Source organism: Triturus cristatus, chromosome 3_1 (genome assembly GCF_964204655.1).
Source record: "Triturus cristatus chromosome 3_1, aTriCri1.1, whole genome shotgun sequence".
Taxonomy (NCBI): Eukaryota; Metazoa; Chordata; class Amphibia; order Caudata; family Salamandridae; genus Triturus; species Triturus cristatus.
Genome location: NC_140583.1, coordinates 1,101,408,042 through 1,101,432,134, shown reverse-complemented (window position 1 = coordinate 1,101,432,134; position 24,093 = coordinate 1,101,408,042).

Here is a 24,093-nt window from a genome sequence, read left to right as displayed (position 1 = left end):
ACCATTCTGCAAACGCAATTGCTAGTTAAAAACCATAGAAATTCACTGAAAAGACAAAGGTTACAGGAACATTATAGTTAGGAATTAGCATTTAACAAACCTTAGAAATTCACTGAAAAAACAATGATTACAGGGACTTTATAGTTAGGAAATGGAATAAAAACGCCTCAGACATTCACTGAAAGAAAACAAAGGTTACAGAGACATTATAGTTAGGCTCAGGTTTCACTCATACAAAACCAGAGAAATTCAGCAATTATAGTTAGATGAGCTAACTATAACTTGTGTCCCTGCAATGCACTGCTCATGACCTCACATATTACATCACTCATGACATGGTTAGTGACATCACTGATGACATCTCAAATGACATCACTTCTGACATCATCCATAGAATCTCTTAAGCACCCAATCATACCCCAATATAACCTTTCATACATCCACTCCAATGTCCACACTACCATCCCCCAAACCATTGACACACCCATACCAGTACTTACACACCCACTCACAGATTAATAGGTCTACACACACATCCACTCAATCACCCGTACAGCCACTCATATACCAACTCACTCACGAATACAGCCACTGATATATCCACTCATACATCCATAAAACCACTCACACACTGTCACTCACCCATAGAGATATGCACACACATACTCACCCATAGGGTGAATCACACAGCCACTTACTCACCTAACAGTTATAAACACACCCACTCACATATTCATACAGATACTAAAACACACTCACCTATACAGTCACTGACACAAGCACACACGCACCCATTCAGCCACTCTCACAATCACTCTCTCAATCAATCTTTATTTCGATTAATTAAGATCATAAAAGACAATGTACAGTAAAAAAGCAGATAACCTCCCATAAAATGCTACAATCTAAATACAATGAGTGCTTATAAAAAATCAGTCATATTAAAAATCCAAACATTAAACATTTCGATTGATTAAATAAATTGATCAAAAGTTCATAATAATATTAAAAGGACCTAAATGACTCAATAATATAATGGGAATTTTGGAGCAAGGAAAATAATATTGGGGCTCATTGACACTAGTGGTAGATACACTAAAAAAAGGCTATGGTGTTTATCACAAACAGAGAGAGTGTTGATGCAGTAATAACCAGGAATGCCACCTGATATCATAGTAACAACCACTTTCTGGTGCAATACCCGTTTATCCATTGACACTTTATTTTTTAATTTTGTTATCTTCTTTCTTTACAGACTGATTCAGGTAAACTGAGATGGTCATACCAATTTCTGCCATTTTTCTTTCTCGGATTGATCAAGACCAACTTAAAAATGTAGTTACAGCTACTACACACTGGGCACCAGTGTCAGTCTGCAATATTCTCAACGCAATAGCACTGCTCCTCACGCCCAAGTTTTTGCATAGTGGACGCAACCATTTATTACGTGGAGCCTGGTATGCCGAACAGACAAATAGAATGTGCGAATAATTTTCGTTGTGTTCCAGACACAACTTTCAGTCTATCATTGTCACTGTGCCACTTACATGTGTATACATTTAGGGGTAGTGTGCCTACCCGGAATTGGAAATATAAACGTCTATCCCTGGGTTTACCAATGACATCCCAATACTGCTCATATTGTGGGCAGGGCTTAAACTCTAAATATTTACCCGTCAATTATGTGAACTCTGAAGTAGTGATGTTATTATTTACCACCATAGACCAATATAGTCTTTTCATCTCTCTTTTGGGGGGAAATTGATGACTCTCTGGCTCATCCAACAGGTGTCGCAGACCCATACTGACCAATGTAGTTTTCAAGGTTTGCAGCCACTTGATCTTACATTCACTCACTCACATATACAGTCACTCATATACTTCAACACTCACTTAGACTACTTAGACTACTGTCCCACTTTAGGACTGCCAAACGGAGCTCACAAACTGGCTCTCTCCCTGTCAGGGCACCAGCTCACCTTCGTTCACAAATCCAACAGCACCAGCGTGGTGCCGCTGCTGACCCGCCTTTCACAGCGGTGGGCTTCTCCTCGTGACCGGGTTAGGGCCACTTAAACATCCAACGAACAGGAACCCATATGAAGAGACGCCACACGGAGGTAAAATTACAGCTCTCTTTAATTTGTTGACAGACAGCCAGCAGGAAACATCCAGAAACTGCATCCATCAGTGTACGCCAGACGCGTTTCAGGTATTGACCTTCTTCAGTGGCGTTCAGTTAACACAAAGACTGAAAGCGTTGCTGCGAGTGCACAATTAAAATGACAGCACCTGTCCATGCGGGCGTGGTGATCTTCATGGCCTTATGGATGTTGTAGTGCACTCATTGTTATACCCAAGTGGTGCATTGCTTATAATATAGATATATATTTTGTGTGTGTATATATATATATATATATATATATATATATATATATATATATATATATATATATATCCCACGTTGCTGGCTCGCTTCGTCGGAAAGAATGGCGCTCTCCCCAGTGCGGTATCCTACGGTCGAGCCGAGACCGTTACAATATGTCCAACTCTCTTGAACAAGAGAAAATAGGGTCGCACTCCGCAGAATATAAGAGCTGTTTTTATTTCAGCCCATATAAAGTTTGCAATAAATCCAAAACAAAGCGACGCGTTTCGGTCTTGCCTTAAGACCTTGCTCACGATACTGTGGCTTGGTTTGCATACACATTACATAACTATTTTTTGAAAAAACAAGAGCATTTCCTGTCATGTGACTTTGCGTGCATTCTGGGAATTGTAGTTCCCAACATCAGATTAACAAAAGCTTTTAACATTATCAGCATGTTTGAATCATCAATGATGTTAAAGGAAAACCCCATTCAACATAAAATATATACCGCAATATTCTGCAAACCATTAATGCCACAATGAATGTTTTTCAATAAATGAAAGTACGTAGTTTATGGGATGCCCAATAAATTGTTTTCAAAAATGAAGGCGGGATTTTTAACAATTTTGTTCCTCTTTTATACCCCTCCAGTGGGGTGTGACATTCAAGTATTTCAATCATACTTCTGTCTATTGTTCTTGTGTCTCTCAGTATATTAACAGATTGGCACCCAAATTATTTACACGGGTCAGCAATAAGGTAACCAAGGACATGTTAGAAATTAATCAATTGAATAATCAATGCATTTCCCTTTCATGTTCCAAGCATTGTAGGCTTCAGAAAAACCCCATACAAGATTCCAAAAGATTCAAAATTTACATCAACGAGAATCCATTTCATTCAATTCAGAGGTGGCTGTATAATTCCTCACTCTGGTTGAGCCCATAAGGAGTCAATGTTCTAAGTTTGATGATGTAACGAGATTCCTTTTGTCGTAGGGTTTTCTCTCTGTTGCCACCTCTGATGGTCAATGGTATGGATTCAATTCCATAAAATTTTAGGAGTTTCCAATTGTTAGTGTGTGATTGATTCATGTGTTTCGCCACTGCGTTGGATGTTTCCTTGTTTGTTACTGCTTGTGTGTGTTCCAAAATTCGTTTTTTTAGTTCACAAGTGGTACTGCCCACGTATTTCATTTTACATGGGCATTCGATAATGTAAATTGTAAATTCACTTTTGCACGATATTAGCTGTTTTATTTGCCATTTGGAACCGTTTGCTAAGCAGACATCTTTGGAGGGTTTGGCAATCTCACACACTTTACATTTTTGACATTTTATGAAACCTGTTGTTTTTAGCCAATGAGTATCCTTTTTTCCTTGATAGTGACTGTTAACCAATCGATCTTTGAGGTTCCGAGCTCTGCGATACGTGATCATTGGGTGATTACCCACAAGTTCTTTCACTGTTTCATCCATTTGCAAGATTTTCCAATTTTTTCTTAGTATGCTGTTGATTTGTTGGGCATCATTCGTAAAGTCTGAAATCATTCTAATGGGTTCCTTGCCCAATGTGGTCTCTTGCTTTGGTTTCAAACATTCTTCTCTCGGTTTCTCATCTGCTCGTTTCCAACATCTTTTGATCAATGTTTTGTCATACTTTCTCAACTCAAATCTCTTTGCTGTCAAACGACTCTGATTTTTCCATTCTTCGTATTCCGTTCATATCCTGCGAAGCCTCAAAAATTCCCCGTAGGGTATACTGGCAATGAGTCTTTACGAATGATGCCCAACAAATCGACAGCATACTAAGAAAAAATTGGAATATATATATATATATTATCTACTGGCGGTCGCCAGTAGATAGTTATAGTTAGGACCGTGTTTCCATAGGAAATCCGCAACATTCTATTTGGAATAACTTTGGCGCCGATTGACGAATCCTCGCGAAATTCTCAAAATAGGTGGGGCGCTCCGCTCCGCTCCTACCCTGAAAGTCTCGGGGGGATTCGTCAAGCGGGGGCTGAGAAAAAGGGGGGTCCCAAAACGCGTTTTCCCCATGCATTTTTCCATAGGACCTTTAGTCCGAGCTACAGCCCGAACAGCTGAACAGAATTAGTTGAAATTTGGCAGAGAGGTAGCCCTCAGGTCAGGGATGTGCCTTTTGAAGGTCTCGTGTAAATCTGTTCAGTATTTCCTGAGAAAATAGCATTTAAATCAATATATATATCTATGGGCGCGCTCCGAGCGCGTACCGTAAGCTTACCGTACGCGCACGCTGTCGTGCGCGAGCGCGATTCTGATTGGTTGTTAGATCTCAGTAAACATTCGAATCGGTCGAAACCAGGAAGTGTAGGCCACCATTTTGTCTCTCGCAGTCTGAGGGGGTGAAAAACAAAGGTGGATAACGTGAAAAGGGGGCAGGCTGGACAGTTCCTGACCCCCTAGCCTTTGTCAGGGGGTCACTGAAGGACCCCCAAGGGCAAAAATTAATTTTATTTTTTTTTCAAAAAATCGCCGAATGCGCGTAGCGTACGCGCGCGGCGTAAACGGAGAAATTCCGCGAACTTTGCGTAATTACGCGTACCGTGCGCGCACGGCAAAAAAAAAATTTCAAAAAGGAAAGCTTAAAAAAAAATAAAAAAAATTGTGAGGTGTGGTTGGCTCTTAAAAGAGCCGTTGGGTTCATACAGGGATGGAGGAAAGGAAGAATGGGAATATTATGAGCGTCTACAAACGTGCTGGTCTATCTTATTGTTAATAAGGGAAACACTGGTCTCCCCAAAAACAATAAGACCACAACACGTTGTACACCTCATTGCAACCCTCCCAAATCGAGGGTTAACGTCCAGAGGAGCAGAAGAAGGTGATGCTCCCACCTCAGAGGAAGGGCTCAGCTGAGCTGCCGATGATGTACTCGGCTGAGCTTCTGAGGTTGGGCTCTGGTGACTTACTGAAGAGTTTTCTCCAGTATGTCGAGCAAAGGTCCTGGGATGTTTATCCCTAAGGTGTCTCATCATAGAGTGATTTCCAAAGGAATACTTCTTCCTTGGATTTCCTCTAGATAAAACACGGTCACAAAGTGTGCAAGTGACCAATGGAGCATTGACCTTTTTCTCCCCCTCTGGAAAAGTAAAATACTCCCATACAAAAGAATTCTTTTGTTTCCTCCTTCTCTGGATGATGGTGGTGCTGCTAGCCTCACTCTCAGAAGAGGTCTGCTGTTCTGCCATTGTATCTCAATGTCAATTCAGCTCCTTCTCCTAGGGGATCTCAAGCAGTAATGAGGGGAATGGGTGTGGTGTGGGAAGTTTCTGGAACTGAAAGTAGTTTCAACCAATGAAAAGTGTTCTTTGTGGATCACATGACCTACCGTGCGCGCTCCGTAAGCTTACAGTACGCGCTCGGAAACAAGTACGCATGCGCGAACGTGATGCTTACGGAGCGCTTACAGAGCGCGTACGTAAGACGCACTCGCGCATGCGCATTACACGCCCCTGCGTAACCGCGGCGTTGCTTCCGCGTGTACGCGTACGTCACGTACGTATCACGTAAGCGCGCTGTACTTATGACGTACGGAGCGCGTAGCGTCAGCTTACCGTACGCGCATCGTATCACGTAAGCGCACCGTACTTATGACGTACGGAGCGCTTACCGTACGCGCACGGAAAAAAATGCATAAAAAAAAAATTAACCATTCCATAATGCAGGATATAGTACATATATTATTTTATGCATAGGTTTACCAAAAATCTCCCCAAAAAATTTGCATTTAAAAAACCGTACAAATTCACTGAAAAAACCATAGGTTTCACACACGTTATAGTTAGGAATTAGCATTTAAAAAACTTTGCAAATTCACTGAAAAAACCATAGGTTTCACACATGTTATAGTTAGCTGGACATTTCACTCGTAAAAAACCAATGAAATTCCCCCGTTATAGTTAGTGCAGGCAACTATAACTCACGCGACCGCAATCCTCTGCTGATGATGTCAGATATTACATCACTGATGACATATGTGTCTTTATGAAAAATAAATATTTGTGATATATGTATAGCTAAAGATTAATGGAAGAAGACATGTCTAAATACAGTGATGTAATATCTGACATCATCAGCAGAGGATTGCGGTCGCGTGAGTTATAGTTGCCTGCACTAACTATAACGGGGGAATTTCATTGGTTTTTTACGAGTGAAATGTCCAGCTAACTATAACATGTGTGAAACCTATGGTTTTTTCAGTGAATTTGCAAGGTTTTTTAAATGCTAATTCCTAACTATAACGTGTGTGAAACCTATGGTTTTTTCAGTGAATATATATATAAATACATATATATGGGTGTATAAGTGTCTGGATGGACGATTTAGTTAGTGTGTGACTGACTGTATGTGTCAGTGAGTGAATAATTGTGTCTTACTGAATGCATGTGTTAGTGACTGATACAGACATTCACACAGTTTAGTTTGTCAGTTGGTGTGTAAGCAGTTGCATGGGTTGGTGAGTAGCTAAATGAGGATCTATATGGGTTATTGATTGGTTGTCTGAGTATCTGTATGGGTGCATGAGTTTCTGTGTGAGTGGGTGGGGGTGTAACTCTGTGCATAGATGTGTGAGTGGATGATTCACTGGGTGTATGGGTTCAAGAGTGCATCTGTGAAGAGCTGTAAGGGTGGGTGAGTCTGTGTATGGGTGTGTTGGTGAGTGAATGGATGCCTCAGTGGTACATGTGTGAGTAACTGCATATGTGAAAGGCAGTATATGTGAGTGTTGGAGTGTATAAATGGCTATATGTGAGAGTGAGTGATTGTGACAGTGGCTGTATGGATCAATGTGTGTTTGTATTAGTTATTGTAGAAGAGTGTAAGTATGTGTTACTATATGTTTAAATAAGTGAGGTCGTGTGTGTATAACTGTGCAGGTGAGTAAATGGGAGTGTGATTGATTCTTTGCATGACTGACTAGGTGTGTGAGTAACTCTATGAATGAGTGGCGGTGTGTGCATGTCTGTATAGATATGTGAGTGCATATGATAATGCAGTATGGATGGCTGACTGCATGTATGAGTGACTGCATGGGTGAATAAGTGGTTGTGTGTGTGTAGATGTAGGAATTAGTGAGTGGGTATGTATTAACTGGTATTGGTGTGTTTATGGTTTCGAAAATGATAGTCTGTATTTTAGAGTGGGTGTATCCAGGGTTATAATAGGGTGTGATGAGGTGCATCAGATTTTCATGTGGATGATGTCAACAGTGATGTCAACAGTGATGTTATTTGAGATGTCATCAGTGATATCACCAGTGATGTCATTGACCGTGTCATGAATGATGTAATATGTGAGGTCCTCAGCAGTGCATTGCGGGGGCACGAGTTATAGTTAGGTGAACTAACTATAACGCCGGAATTTCTATGGTTTTGTGCGAGTGAAATGTCCAACTAACTACAACGTTCCTGAAACCTATGGTTTTTTCAGTGAATTTCTAAAGTTTTTTAGATGCTAATTTCTAACTATAACGTGCCTGAAACCTATGGTTTTTTCAGTGAATTTCAAAGGTTTTTTAAAGGGTAATTTCTAACTATAACGTGCGTGAAAGCTATGTTTTTTTTTGTGAATTTCAAAAGTTTTTAAAATGAAAATTTGTAAGTCTAATGTACCTCAATGCTATGTTTTTTTATTTTCTGTATATATACATATATATAATCTTTTTAAAGAAAATTGTGAATAATTTTTAGTTAGGAAAACTATAATAATTATTATATTTTTTTAAATTATTATATAGAAGTCGCGCACCCTTTGAGCACCCTACACGATGTCTGCGCGGATTCCAGTAGCCATTTTAAAAAGTCATGCTGGGGTCGCGACTTCAGTGTAATTTAATTATAAATAAAAGTTTGCCTTTAAGTGTTTGTCTAAATTTATTAATAAAAGTATTTTTAAAGTATTATTTTCAATATAATTTCGATGAAAGTAAAGTAAGAAAATATGCGGTGTAGCCGTTTAATGTGCGCGACATCTACCCGCGTGTTATTCGGGGTTTTTTTAAAGTCGAAACAATTACTACACAAAGTTTAAATATGATATTAGACTGAACAGTTTTGCTAATATACCTATTAAAATTTTATAGACATTTTTATTTATAGTGTATAATGATATATATGATTTTCACGGGTGCGCGATGGGTGCGTGACGAGTGCGCGCACCCTATGCGACTTCATGTCAGCAAAAGAAAAAAGGAATCTGATTGGTTGAAATCAATTTCATTGTGAAAGAGGGAGGATCCATCCTTCTGATATTTCCCTTACTTTTTGTCCTTGATACAGAGAAGACCTGTTTCTTGCTTCTCTTTATATTGATCTACCTTTTTTTGTGTGTTTGATTATTTTGAATACAACTATGGCTTCTAGTTTTGCTGAAGTTGATCCACTAGCAGTAGAGGAGGAAGAAGAGCTGGTGCAGCGGAAGAAGAGAAGAAAGAAAATCATTGTTTGGTCCTTTTTTACTATACCGGAGGGAGAAAAAAAGGTTAATGCAACAAAAGTAACTTGCATTATCTGTGAGAGAGTGCAGTCCAGAGGCTCCAACAAAAAGTACTCTTGTGGTACAAGTAGCATGAAAAAGCATATGGAGACCATCCACCCTGTACACCTTGCAAGAGAGGAAAGAAAGAGACAGTTGAATACTGCTGCTGAAGAAGACCCCAGTACACCATCAACTTCTGCACAGATTCCATCTGCACCAAGGCCTCACATCATGCCTGAATTTTTAAATGCATGCGCTTTTGTTTTTGTTGAAGAGATCATTTCCTGCTCTTCATTTTTCTCTGCTGTTTTTAAAATAAAAAACACACAAAAAAGTAAAAAATGTTAAAAATATTAATTTTTTAAACAAATTGTTCTGAAAAAAAAAGAAAAAACGGTTCTTACGGAACCACATCTACTTGTTAAAAAAATAAAAATTAGCTGAGTGATTGCATGAGAGTATGGACACTATGTGGGTGATCGCAGACATGCAAGTATAGTGCATGGTTAATCTATGAATGTTTAAGAAGTGGCAATATGATTGAATGAGTTCATGGATAATAGCAGGGTAATTGGAAAAGTGCATGAGTAGTGTGTAAGTGATTAGATGAGTGCATATGTAGTGCACAACTTATTGTAGTAGTGGATGGTTACTGCCTGGGTCATTCAATGAGTACATGGCTACTGACTGGATGATTAGAGTACTGTAATGAGAGTGCATGGTGAATTTATAAGTAGTTGGGTTGTGGCAGAGTGATTGGATAAGGACATGGGACTGGCTGGGTGATTGGAGGAGTGCATACGTAATAGCAGTGAGATTACTAAACTGTATAGGTAGCACTCAAAGGATTGCAGCTGTGCATGTGTTTGTGACTGGATCATTGCATGACCACAAGGGTAGTGACTGGATGTTTAGAGATTTGCAAGGAGAGTGCAAGGTGAATTATAAGTGTTTGTATTTTGGTGGAGTGATTGGATTAGTACATGGTACTGGCCGGTTGATTGAAGGAGTGCACGGGGAGTGACATTGTGATTGCTGGATCGGTAGTACCTGGGAAAATGAAGCAGCTTGTAGGTGGTTAGAGGACTGCATGGATAGGCCACATGTGATTGTAGCACTGCATGTGTTACTGTCTGGGTCATTGCATGAGTACATGGGTGGTGACTGCATGATTATAGTACTGCAAGGAGAGTAAATGTTGAATTTATAAGTGCTTGGGTAGTTGCGGAATGATTGGAATAATATATGATACTGGCTGGGAGAATGGAGGAGAGGATGGGGAGTGACAGTGGGATTGCTGGACTGCATAGATAGTACCTGGGAAAATAAATGTGTGAATGAGCAGTGTGTAGGTGGTTACAGGACTGCATGGATAGTGCACATGTAATTGTAGCACTGCATGTGTTACTGTCTGGGTCATTACATGAGTACATGGGTAGTGACTGGATGATTTGAGCACTGCAAGGAGACTGTATGGTGAATTTATCAGTGTTTGGGTATTGGCGGAGTGATTCGATTAGTATATGGTACTGGCTGGCTGACTGGACAACTGCACGGGGAGTGACAGTGTGATTGCTGGACTGCATGAGAAGTTCCTTGGAAAATGAAGGTGTGAATGAGCAGTGTGTAGGTGGTTAGAGGACTGCATGGATAGTCCACATGTGATTGTAGCATTGCATGTATAAGTGTTTGGTTCATTGCATGAGTACATGGGTAGTGACTGGGTGATTAGAGTACAGGAAGGAGAGTGTATGGTGAATTTATAAGTGCTTGGGTATTGGTGGAGTGATTGGATTAGTATATGGTACTGGCTGGGTGATTGGAGGAGTGCACGGGGAGTGACAGTGTGATTGCTGGACTGCATGGGTAGTACCTGGTAAAATGAAGGTGTGAATGAGCAGCGTGTAGGTGGTTAGAGGACTGCATGGATAGTCTACATGTGATTGTAGCACTGCATGTGTTAGTGTCTGGGTCATTGCATGAGTACATGGGTAGTGACTGGATGATTATAGTACTGCAAGGAGAGTATACGTTGAATTTATAAATGCTTGGGTATTGGCGGAGTGATTGGATTAGTATTTGGTACTGGCTGGGAGACTGGAGGAGAGGACGGGGAGTGACAGTGTGATTGCTGGACTGCATAGGTAGTACCTGGGAGAAATGAAGCTGTGAAGGAGTGTGAATGTGATTGTAGCACTGCATGTGTTAGTGGCTGGGTCATTGCAAGAGTACATGGATAGTGACTAGATACTTAGAGTGCTGCAAGGAGAGTGCATGGTGAATTTGTAAGTGCTTGGGTTTTGGCAGAGCTATTGGAAAAGCACATGGGACTGGCTGGGCGATTGGAGGAGTGCATACGTAGTAACAGGGAGATAACTAAACTGTATAGGTAGCACTCAAAGGATTGCAGCAGTGCATGTGTTTGTGACTGGGTCATTGCATGACTACTGGATGATTAGAGTACTGCAAGGAGAGTGTCTGAGTGAATTTATAAGTGCTTGGGTATTGGCAGAGGGATTGGATTAGTACATTATACTAGCTGGGTGACTGAAGGAGTGCATTGGGAGTGACAGGGTGATTGATGGACTGCACAGGTAGTACCTGGGGAATTTAAGATGTTAATTAGCAGTGTCTAGGAGGTTAGAGGACTGTATGGATAGTGCAGAGGTGAATGTAGTAGTGCATGGATAGTGTTCTGGTTACTTAATCTTTCCTTTACAATAGTAGATATAAACGTTTTTGAAAGAATTTTTGCAGTTGTTTTCTATCATTTAAATTTTAAAAACTTTCAAACTTTAGAATTAGGGTCTGTAAAAGAGAAGAAAAATACAGTTATAAAATATAATATTATAATTTTAAGAGCACAACATAATTTTACCTTTATATAACATATTCAGTTTGCCTTTTTTGCTGTTCTCAGATTGTTTTGACTTTCACCATAGATAGTGATTTCAATGTTGCTCATTATATAACAGTGGGCAAAAAAATAGAATCAATAAGATAGTTTAAAAAAAAACAAGTGTGAGTCAACTATTTGTTAACATTTCCTGAAATAAACATCCTCAATATCATTGTATATAATACACATATCAAATATATAAAATGCTTCCTTCTAAGACATTTTCTAAATACAATATCAAAGAACAGAAACGATAATTGAATCAGCAATTCTTCAAAACTTCCCTATATTCTAAATGATGTTCTTTAAAACATTTGCAGTGAGAATATCCGAATAAACTTCTTAATTCATATCCATATCTTCCCACTAGGCCGAATGATATTCCTGAAATCTTTTGTATTGAAATTATCCAAAATAAATTAATTAATTCATATTGACATATTCCCAATAGGCCGAATTATGTTCTCAGAACTTTGGCATTAAGAATATTAGGTATGAATTTGGTAATTCGTTAGGGAAACGATATTTGAAAACCAAATGTGCATCATTACAATATGTCCATCCTTTATTGTACTTTAAATAGACAGTGTAGTGTCCAGATGTCGTAGAAGGTCCATCATGGACAATAATTGCTACTGCTACAAAAGTTCTTCCTGATATTGATAGTTGACTTGCTAAAAATTTGTAATTAAAGTTTCCAATTTTCTTCCATCTGCTCTACAATGTTGTATCATTAAAATGATGTATTCGCCAAATCTTTGTATAAATAATGTTGATAACATTTCTGATTTGCAGTGGCTACACTCCATATTTTGATTAGCTGATTTAACTAATTTGTTAAAAGAGACTGTTTTACAATCTGGTATTGTCAAATATATGAATCTATCAGTGTCTATCTTAGTGGTAGAAGTAAATTTACAATGTTCACATTCATGTTTCCATGTATAATGAAGTACAAACAGATTTTCAATTTGTAGTCCTTCATCTTCCAATACTGCAAGCATATACATAAGAAATTCCTGAGCATCTTGTTGCACATTCTTTGTAAACTGCGAAGAACCAGAACATATATCACAGAAGATTCCGAATACCAGAAACACTTTGGATTTGACTTTTATCAGTTCTCAATCTTTCAAAAATAGAATGCAACAAGGAACAAAACCTTTTTTCTCGATCCTCCATAATTTGCTGTTGGAGATTTTCTAGAAAAATACGACGTTCACCACTACATTAGCATAGCAGTTGATACCTGAACTATTTTCTAACTGATATCCTATAATTTCTTCAACAGTGTCCTTTTTCGTTTTGTTTGGAATCTCAACATTGTCTTGACTTTTTTTCTTCTTTTCAACATCACTACAGACATTCTCATATCTTCGTTTTCGACCTATTACACGCTTTTCATATACAGGATATTCACCTAAAGTGAGAGCATGCAGTCTTCTTAACCGATTATACTCTCTTACACAATTTGCATCTGCACTAATCTTTCTCTCATCAAAATCAATCAAATACAATCCAGATAAATCTCTGACTCGGCACAATGCAACATATGCCATACCCTCTTTAAACACGGTACTTCCAATGTTTACCAAAGCACTGTCTACACCTAAACCATGAGATTTATGAATAGTCAACGCATACGCTAAAGAAAGAGGAAACTGTTTTCTACGAACATACAAATCTTTAACAAGCAAAAAACGAACAGAACAACAAGCAATCTGTTTTACTTCTTCAATCTGAATAAATTTGATTTATAAAAATTAAATTCCATCTCTATTTTGATAATTAAGAAAATCAACAACTTTTCCCATTGCTCCATTTACTAAACCTTTTTCCACATCGAAATTACTCCATAAAATTACCCGACAGTTTTCACATACATATAAATTATTTTCTAAACCAGCAGTTATAGATATAGATTTTTCCAAAGAATCACAATTTGTTCTTAATTTTTCAGACAAAATAATATTAATTCTTTCATGCTCTATTTTATCAATGGCTTCCATTTTTATTATTTGTTGTTTTTCCAGCTTTAAAAGTTCTTCATTGAATGTAGAACACTCTTGCAGTGTTGGCATTTGGCAGATTATAGATTTATTTTCTGCAATTTTCTGGTATATTTTTTCTGGAGCTACATTTTCTTTCGGAAACAAGTTTGTAAGTAGCCAACTTTGCAAAGCTTCTTTGCTATGTTCTGTCAATACTCCAATTCCTATATCTTGAAGAATGGTTCCATAATCTTCATCACTTGCCTGTCGCATATCTTTAATAAGTTCTTTGTATTCAAAATATGACCAAATGTTCACGTTTCCAACACTTCCCAAAGACTTTCTGGTGTGTTCATGCACAAGTGTTTTAAATTCTGGTTTCCCTTTTACAGGAGTAAGTTGCAGTAGATCGCCAAAAACGATCACATGTTTTCTTCCAAATAAGACATTGTATTCTGTTTTTAAAATTTGAGCTTGATGCATTGCTGTTTCCACTTCACTCATGGCGATTGCTGCTTCAATTTCCACAATTGGTTGTCCTAGTGGATCTTGACTCAGTGGAGCAGAACTTTGATTATCTTGAGAACTGTCTGCAGCAATCTCAGCTGCAATAGTAGCTTCTTGATCAATTTCTTCATTCAACATTTTGAGATAATTTGGAAAAACTGAGCATTTAATGCTATCTTTACATGCATTAAAAGAATCTTCATAGCACTGAAAATCTCCAAGTAATTCCAGTTCCGTACACCAAGGCTTGAAGAGTTGCAGAAGTGTTAAATAGTAAAATTCCCTTTTATCAGGAGTATCGCAACTCAGTTTCCTGTGATTAATCAGATTTCCTTTGCTATATTTCACCAAACATCCTTCTGAACCAATCACTGCATATTTTTCTTTATTTATGTTCTCTGTGATATTTCTCTTAAAAGTATAATATTGAAGCACTTCATAGAGACATATGTTTTCAAGATGAGGACTTAAATTTGGATAGTATGTATCCAACATGTTTGTTTTAACAATATCTGTGGTTGCCGGTGCATTTAATGCTAAATATTCGATTTTTTGTACAGATTTAAGTACTCGATTTCGTGTTGCAGCAAGACCTAGACTAAGCCAAATTATTCCTCTTGACTATGAATATAAACTTGCAGAGGAAAAGCGATGTGAACATTCGTAGGATCCAATCTCTCGATGGGACAGCATCTTCAAACTAACGCTGTACAATTTCTTACTAAGACTCTTCTCGTAAGAACTTTCTTCCCACATTTCTTTCAACTCTGTCTTTTCAGATATTGTTATGTATGATGTTACATACTGAGCAACAGCAATGGAATTATCCACAACATACTGGATATCTATATTAGCATTCCACATCGACAAAATAACCAGATTATAATCATTAAAATACTTTGATTCTTCATTTGTTTTTAAATTATTTTTGGGAGATTTTCTAGTGATGGTATGTCTCACTGCTGACAGGAAACTGTTCACTCTTCCTTTAGATATTACTGGACGTGAAAATCCAAAACGACATTTGGTATAAAACTTTTCCTTCGATTTGTATTTCCAATGACAGTATTTCCCACATTGATGATTTTGAAACCTTAACACTTGTTGCCTTAAGGTGTTTTTTTCTCTTGTTTTTGGTATACCACATGTAACATAGTTTTCAATAAAAGATAAAACAGTCTCATCTGAATCAGTTCCAAATTTGGGTGTATCCTTGATCCATAAAAGCACATGTATATGAGGAGCACCTCTACCTTGATACTCCTTTCTCCAAAAGAAATCAATAACTTCTCCAAGAGGAGGGTTGTTTTTATTGCAGATAAAATACATCATAGCTTGAAACCTATGATTAAAATATCTGCACACATTTACAGGATCCAAGGAATACAGTTCTCCAGGTGTTTCGAATTCAATGTTTTTAATATTTGAATTTGCTTCTCGAAGAAATTGAAGTAAATCGTCCCATGCGTATTCAACACAGCTTAGCGTAACAAACCACGTAGGAGTTCCTAAGTTCCTTAGCATGCATTTCAGTTCTCCATGAAGATGATACCAATACTCATTAGTACCACGCTGACATGCCATCAAATTAATCAATTGAGATTCTGAATGATCATCTCTCTCATGTACTTTGTCCATGAATTCCGTTGCAGAAACATTTTGAAGATGAACTCCTGTTTTTAATATGTGGTTGACTGTATATGAAAGTCCAGACAAGTCACTTTCAAACAAAAGATGAAATATATATGAGATACATTGTCGAAATATTGGATCTTCTGCATACAATCTTGTTGTCCTATAATCTGATGCGGGAATCTTTACTGGTCGTTCATCATATCATCCACCTTTTTGAATGGGAAAGAGCTGTGGAAAACAACAAGCTTCCAAACTTTTTTCCCAAACACTCATGGGAGTTCCCTTCGCTTTTTTCACTTTGAATAATTCAATAGTATTCCCCATCACTTCTTTGGAATCTAAAGGATGTACACTATAATGTTTATACATTTCTTCACTTTTGCACATGTCCACTTTTTCAATTTGACCACTTGACATTTCACTATCATCTCCTAAAACTATTTCTTCTTCTTCCACATACACATTTTTGTAGTAATCATTGATTTTTATAAGATACAATGTTGCCTTTTTCACTTTGCTGGCATCTACTAATTCTTGCCAGATTTTCTTACTCTTTGTAGGAACACCATTAACTAGAATGACTACTGGTTCAGTTTCCTCTTTCTCTACACCAGTAGTTTCAATATTTTTCTTAAAATCCTATAAACATACATACAGGACAAAAAGATGTGGTTAATAAACACTCCTGAGAAGCGTGATTTTCCCAGAATAAAACCCACCCCTGTCCCGTGCTTCCAGCACACCTTGGTTTAGATATGTTCAATGCTTTATTGATTGTATAGGGCAGTGATTTGGTAATGTATTTCTTATTGGAAAGCTATGTGTTGACTTTGTACTTTATTTTGATATTTGTTTCAATGCAACGTTTTAACCGTTTCTACACATTAGTACAATGCGTTTTTCATTGATGCAAAACTGATCGTTATGGCACAATCAGGCGTGGAAAGAGCATCGCGCATCCTGCAGCAAAGCAGTTGTCTGGTATGCGCACGTCACGTAGACGTGCACAACGTCAGTACTCTTCTTGGGTGTGGCAAGACTTTTGAACGAGAAGACATCCCAGCTTACCTGCTCCTCACCGAAGGGGCTCCAGCTTCCATTCGAGCTCCGTTTTCTTCATCGCTGGTGTGGTTTCAGCTGACAACATTCCCGAAGCTGCAAAAGAAGAAAAACATGAGCTAAGTGAAAGTTTTCTGAGTTAAATTCAGGCGCCCTTCACAAGAAAGCAGGAAGCAAGCACGCAATGCATACCTTGATTTCTTCTTGGGACAATTTTTGGAAACTCTTTACCTGAAAGAAAAAGATAAAGACAAGAATTAGAATAGTTTTGGAATATATATATTTGGGCAACTGAATATTTTCTAGAAGGAACTCATTTAAAGGATTTGCTGAGTGTTAGGCATTGTTCTTTTCTTATTTCACATATAGGTCATGAAGAATATATTACGGTTGGAATAATAGAGAGTAAGTGAAATGCTGAAATAGAATAAGAAATACTCATTTAACCCTGAATTGCATAACTAGAAAACGGGCGCGACGTTCAATACTCATAGATCGCAGGTAGGAAATTTCATAGCTTAACAGTTTATCTTACTAAAAAATAATGTATGTTTAGGTTTAGTTTAGGTCTACAGTTAGCTATTTGTTTCCTTGTTGCCTCGCAGGTCGGCAACTAGGAGCATCTAGCATCCAGAATCCGGCCCTCCTCCCTGAATTCCAACTGTGTAGCCTTTGAGTTTCTATCTACCAAGGCTATTAGTTAAGGAACTAGGAGGTTGGTCCATAATGTCTCTGCGAAATCAACTTACAAGCAACTGACAGGTAAGATTGCTTGGGATTCTGACACCAATGGCATGCCTGGGGGGGTGGAACTCATTGGGGTGGTTGGGAATTGGGGGGAGGGAGGGATGTTGGGAGCCTTCTATTGGACCTTGTTCTTGGACCATAACAAATGCAGAGATAAGCCGAACCATATACTGATTTGACTAAAAGGAGAGGGAGAAAAGAACCAGAAGGGGGCCTGTTCTGGTTAGGTACATTTACCGAAAGCCGGCTCTGGGAGGGCCTCAGGTTGTCAATGGCTGTAATTGTAATATATATTGCCCACCTCCTGAGTCTCTGTATTGCCCATGGGGCTGCGCATATGATGTAATGTTTGCCTTTTCCTTTGAAAACGAATAAAAACATTTTAACCCCTTCGACGCGCATGACGGAACGGTTCCGTCATGCACGTCAGTTGCGCTGTGCGCATGACGGAACCGTTCCGTCATGGCCCCGCCCGCGCACGGAACCTTCAGCGTGGCGCGGAAATCCGCGCCGCGCTGAAGGGGTTAATAAAAAAAAAATCAACATTCCTAGTCTGATTTTTATAGTGAGTTCGTCGACAACAAATGCAAGCATAATTTGGTCTTTCACACGAAATTACCTTAAATTTTGTAATTTCTTCTTCAAACTTCTCAGTACTACTATGTTCCACGTCTTCTTCAACACCATCTTCTATCAATGTCTCACTTTGTCTACACTCTTCTTCAGGACCAAAGTAACAAAACTCTATTTCATCACAAACTTTTCTTACATCTGATACTGATCCATGCAAAAGAGCACTGTTTAAGTCATTTAAAAATATTGCTGGACTTTTTGCGTAATACAATCTACTGAATAACTTCCGCATTTGAGAGTGATGTACTGCTAACTTTCTAAAATGATGAAAAACACTTTGACACACTTTTCTAGAAAGACAAGTCAGAGAATGACTTTGCAAACCAGTATTTTTTCTCACTTTGCAAGGTTCTAGCCCTTGCATCATCTTAATCTTTTGTTTAACATTTTTATTTTACTATACTCTCGTAAGAAATTGTGTAAAATATCAATAGACTCCTGTCATATACTACAAATACTACTATAATCCCAAGTATATACTGGGGCTTTACTACGTCTCCCTAGAACTTCATCAGCTATCACTTCTTTTACATTTCTAGGAAACATCTTTGCTTTTTCAATTGAACAACCGTTCTTCACTTCATAAGCACGACCACTGGTTTCAACTGCTTACACTAATGTATTGGTTTGAAAATAACTCTCTTCATTAAAAAAAGGCTCTGAACTTTAACTGTGCTTCCATTCACCCCAAAAAAATCACAAAAGTTAGTCCTGTTAATTACTCTCTTCTTTTTTACTTTTGGACTTCATAAAATGTATTAGCTTATCTAATGATTGAATCCCGTTTAAAATTAAAATGAATAATTTCCTTTTTAATTGAAAAGCCTTATCAACAATAGTTTCAATCTACATACAGATTTTTTTATATTTCCTAGCATCTTTTAATAAATTAAGTACTACTCTATTGTGAAACATTTTTTTCCTTATTTCATGAAATTGATTGTTTTTCCTTTTACCATAGATTGTTTTTTGAAAACGTGATTTCCCATTAACTTCTCCTTTTTCCTTTCATTCTGCTTTGTTGTTGAGGTATTCTTTGTGCTTTCTACATTGTGCAAACTGTTTCTTGTCTTTGAAAGTCTTTTAATAAATTATTTTGTTCTCTTACCGCAAGACTTTTCTTTTTTTCCACATGTTGTACTTCTTCTAATTCTTGTTGTGGTCTTTTCTTCAAGTAATAATCTTTCTTTTGTTGTTTCCTCTTTACTGTTTTTTAGTCATGATAAGTCTTTCTAATGATGCTGAAGAATATCTGTAAAAAAAAAAGTAATATTATTAATATAAATCGATAAAATATACTAATCTATTACTAAAGAAACACGTTCTACATATTAACCATTTAAACGCTTTGTTTTGATATCACAATACATTTACTTCAGGACACAGGTACTAACTGGATAATTGTAGTACTGAATGACAAGGGTTTAGCTATTTACAGGAGTGCATGGGCAGTCCATAGAGAATTTTAATAGTGCAAGTATTAATACCTGGGTCATTGCATATGTACATGGGTAGTGACTGGTTTATTAAAAAACAGTAAGGAGACTGAATGGTGAATTTATAAGTGCTTGTGTTTTGGTAGAGTGATTGGATTAGTGCATAATATTGTCTGGATGATTGGAGGAGTGCATGGGTAGTGACAGGGTGATTGCTGGATTGCCTGAGTACTACCTGGATAATTGGAGGAGTGAATCAGTAGTGTATAGGTGGTTATAGAACTGCATGCATAGTGCACAGGTGATTGTAGCACTGCATGTGTTACCCCCTGGGTCATTGCATGAGTACATGAATAACGACAAAATACCTAGGGCCAGATGTAGGTAGAAAAATAGCGATCGCAAACGCAGAAATTTGCAGAATTCCCACGTTTACGATCGCTAAAATCCCATTTGAAATGTAGAGGCAGAAACACAGAATCTCTAAATAAAGAATCGCTAAAAATAAAGGAAAAAAGTTAGTGATTCCTTAATTAGCGAATATGCCACACCTAGTCACTATTTAGCGATTCGCTAAATAAGGAATTGCAAAATAAATTCGCAAAACAATGTACATAAAATCGCTAATACCAATTTCATTAAAAAATCACAAATTTAGAGTCGCAAATTAACACTTACTCAAAGCAGGTGGTAACCAGGTGCACAGCACATAAACAGCCCCATAATGCATCTGCGTGAACACAATGGCGGCCCTCTATGTCATTGCAAGGCGGATACGGATGCAAGCTGCAGCACCAAGGATCTGGAGACGATAGATTGCGCATCACACTATTCCAACTCACAGAGGCAGAAATCCATGAGAGGTACAGGCTTCACCCAACCACCATCCTAGACCTGATACGTGACCTGCACCCAATCATGGAGCACCAGACACCAAGAGCGCACGCAATACCTCCACATGTACAGGTCCTCTGTTGCCTGCACCTACTGGCATCCGGCAGTTACCAGGGGGTAATAGCTGTGGCTGGTGGTGTCTCACAGAGTTGCCTGTCACACTTTTTCAACACATTCCTGGATGCCAAGATGCAAAGAATGAACCACTATATCCGGTTCCCAAGCACACAGGCGGAACTGCATAAGACAAAGATGGATTTTTATCAGAAGGCCCAGTTCCCACATGTAATAGGGTGCATTGACGGGACACATGTACCAATCTGCCCCCCCTCTGCTACTGAGCACATCTTCCGTAACTGTAAATCAACAGATTCAATCAACGTACAGGTCATATGTGATGCATCTCACATCATTACCGACATCATTGCAAAATTTCCTGGGAGCACGCATGATTCCTACATCTTCAGGAACAGTGGGATCTATACCCGTCTTGCTGGGGGTGAATTTGGAGAAGGATACCTGCTAGGTAAATCTATGTGACACACCCTGATTTATACCTTTGATGTATCTAATGCTGACTGTGAATAATCTATCATTCTTTAACACTTAGGTGATAGCACATATGCGGTGCGTGCATTTATCCTGACTCCATACCTCAACCCATCTACCCCAAGTGAAGGGAGATTTAATGTTGCCCATAAATCTACTTGGAATGTGGTGGAGCGTACATTCGGACTCCTGAAAAGCAAGTTCCACTGCCTCCACAAAAGTGGAGGTGCATGGCAGTACCGGCCTCTGATCTGCTGCAAAATAATAGCTACATGTGCCGTGCTGCATAACCTGGCCACGAAGAAGGGAACACCCGTGGAAATCACTGAATCAGAGGATGAGTGTGAGGATTGTTCACAACTGCAGCACAGCGAGGCAGGTGTAGCAGCAGCACCAGATGGGAGACACAGACGGACTGAGATCACACACAACTATTTCTGAGTAAGTAATGAGACAAAGCGAGTATCTGCAATTGTGTTACGGTGTTTACTGACCTTCAGTCAGGCAATAGGACAGCACACCGCCACACCATGATGGCCTCCCAGTGCCTCAACAACCCCAGCATGACATAGATACTCCCCATGCAATATTCCAAATCCCATCATTTGGTCAAATAGGTTACTTCACCCATCTTCCAATGTCAGGTAATGCCTGGTTTCATTTTCTGCGCCCATGCGCAGCACTGCTGCGTTCACTAGGCACACTGTCCTCCCTAGAGGTCTGTCCTGCGGCTGGTCCGTGCCTTCCACTGTGCCTCCTGGGGGAGTGATACTGCTGTGGCTTGTTGCCTCCTCACTTACAGCCCCATCCCCCGATCCTGTGGTAGCGACTTGTGTGGTCTGGAGCACCTCCAAGGCACTGGTGACTGTGACCAACCCCCTTGTGACATCACGGCTGCAGTTGGCCATCTCTAACTGCCTGGCCACCGAGCGCCTGCTAAGTACATGGGTGGCATTGCATAGCTGGTTCACTGCCTTAGTGTACCCATCCATCCTCTGTCTGGCCCTGCGCCTTGCCCCACGTTAATTTTCCATCTTGTTGCATAACAGTCTTACAGCCTCTGACATGTCCCGCATACCCTCAGCCACGGTGTTGTTAAGGCAGTATATGCCCTCCTCCATGTCACGCATATTTTTGTTGATGGCCACCATCTAGCGTTGCATTGCCGTCATTGTTTTGCCTTGCAGACGCTGCACCTTCAGCATTATCCCCTCCAGACCTGCAAAGACACTGGACTCCTCTACCTGTGCATCAGGACTGTGTGCCCTTGATCGGCGTCGTCGGGCACCTGTGTGGCCAAGCTCCATGGGGGACTGTGTTCCTGCTGTGTGTACATCCTCTTCCTGCATGGTCTGTATGGCTCCCATGGTCTCATTCTCTGACCCCTCCATCTCCTGGAGGCTACCCACTGTATACTTCCTGGCTCTCAGTGGTGGTGGTGGTGTGAACTCAGCAGGTGACAGGACCTCATCCTGTGTGTTGGTCTCCCCGGGTGCCTCTTTTGTCTCCCCTTCTACAGCCTGGCGTGCTGGCTCACCTGTGGATACAGAATGTCCATTTACTCACTTGTCTAGCAGCATTAGCCTTTCAATACATTTCATGACTGCCAATCAAACTAAATGTCCCCCGCTTGCTTATTTACTGATGTGTGTGACATGCATTTTGGTTCAGTGGACTAACTGATATGCTATTTGTTAATTGGGACTACATCTCCCATGATGCATTGCTGGTTTTATGCAAATCATGGACTAGAGTGGTATTCATACTGGGTCATTGGTTATTGGGTTAGTGAAGGGGGTGCACATCATGCTGTGCATGCATCTTACCTTGTATGTTGGCTCCTCTGGCTGAGCTGTCTGCGTCTCCGATGCCAATCACGCTCTCCGGTTGGTGAAGGTGCAGTAGATGTCCTGCCACCTGTCTTTTTGGCTTTTTTGATCCGGTCAGCCGCCCTCTCCTTGACACGTTGGCGGAGGTCGTACCAGTGCTTCTTCAGCTCATCAATCGAGCGCTGGGTGACACCAATGGAATTTATTTTTTCCTGGATCACAAGCCAAATTTTCCTTTTTTGCGATTCTGGAACTTGCAGGGATTTTTTTCTGAAGAGCTGGTCGTGGCCCTTCACCACCTCCTCAATTAGTACCTCCAACTCCCTCTCACTAAATTTGTGCTTTCTCTTCCTCTCTCCAGCCTCCTGTCCCTTCTCCTGTGTGTCCATGGTTGTTTTGGGGGTCTGCAAGGTGGTTGCTGAGCTGCTCCTGTTTTTTGGGTTCTGCTCTCTGCCTCTCCCACTGCTTCAGGCTCAGTGTAACAGCATGTGTCAGCCCACTTCCTGGTTGTGAGGTAATCAGGATGCACCGGATTGGCTGATTCACTAATTACCGATTTTTTGAAATAGCGGATTCGTAAATACCGATTCGGTAATGCGAAATTGCTAATACCGATTCGGTAATGCGAAATCGGTATTTATTTTTGTGATTTTTACCGAATCGCTATCTTTTAGCAATTTTATCTACATCGGACTTTGCGAGTTCCTAATACCGATTCGGTAAAAATCGCTATTAAGAACTCGCAATTTGGGTTTTACATAGAGTGCATACATAACAACAGAATACCTAGAGTGCTGCAAGGAGACTGCATGCTGAATTTATAAGTGCTTGAGTTGTGGCAGAGTGATTGGATAAGGACATGGGACTGGCAGGGTAAATCGAGGAGTGCATAGGTAGTAACATGGAGATTACTAAACTGTATAGGTAGCACTCAAAGGATTGTAGAAGCGTATGAGTTTGTGCCTCAGTAATTGCATGAGTACATGGATACTGACTGGATGATTGGAATACTGCAAGGAGAG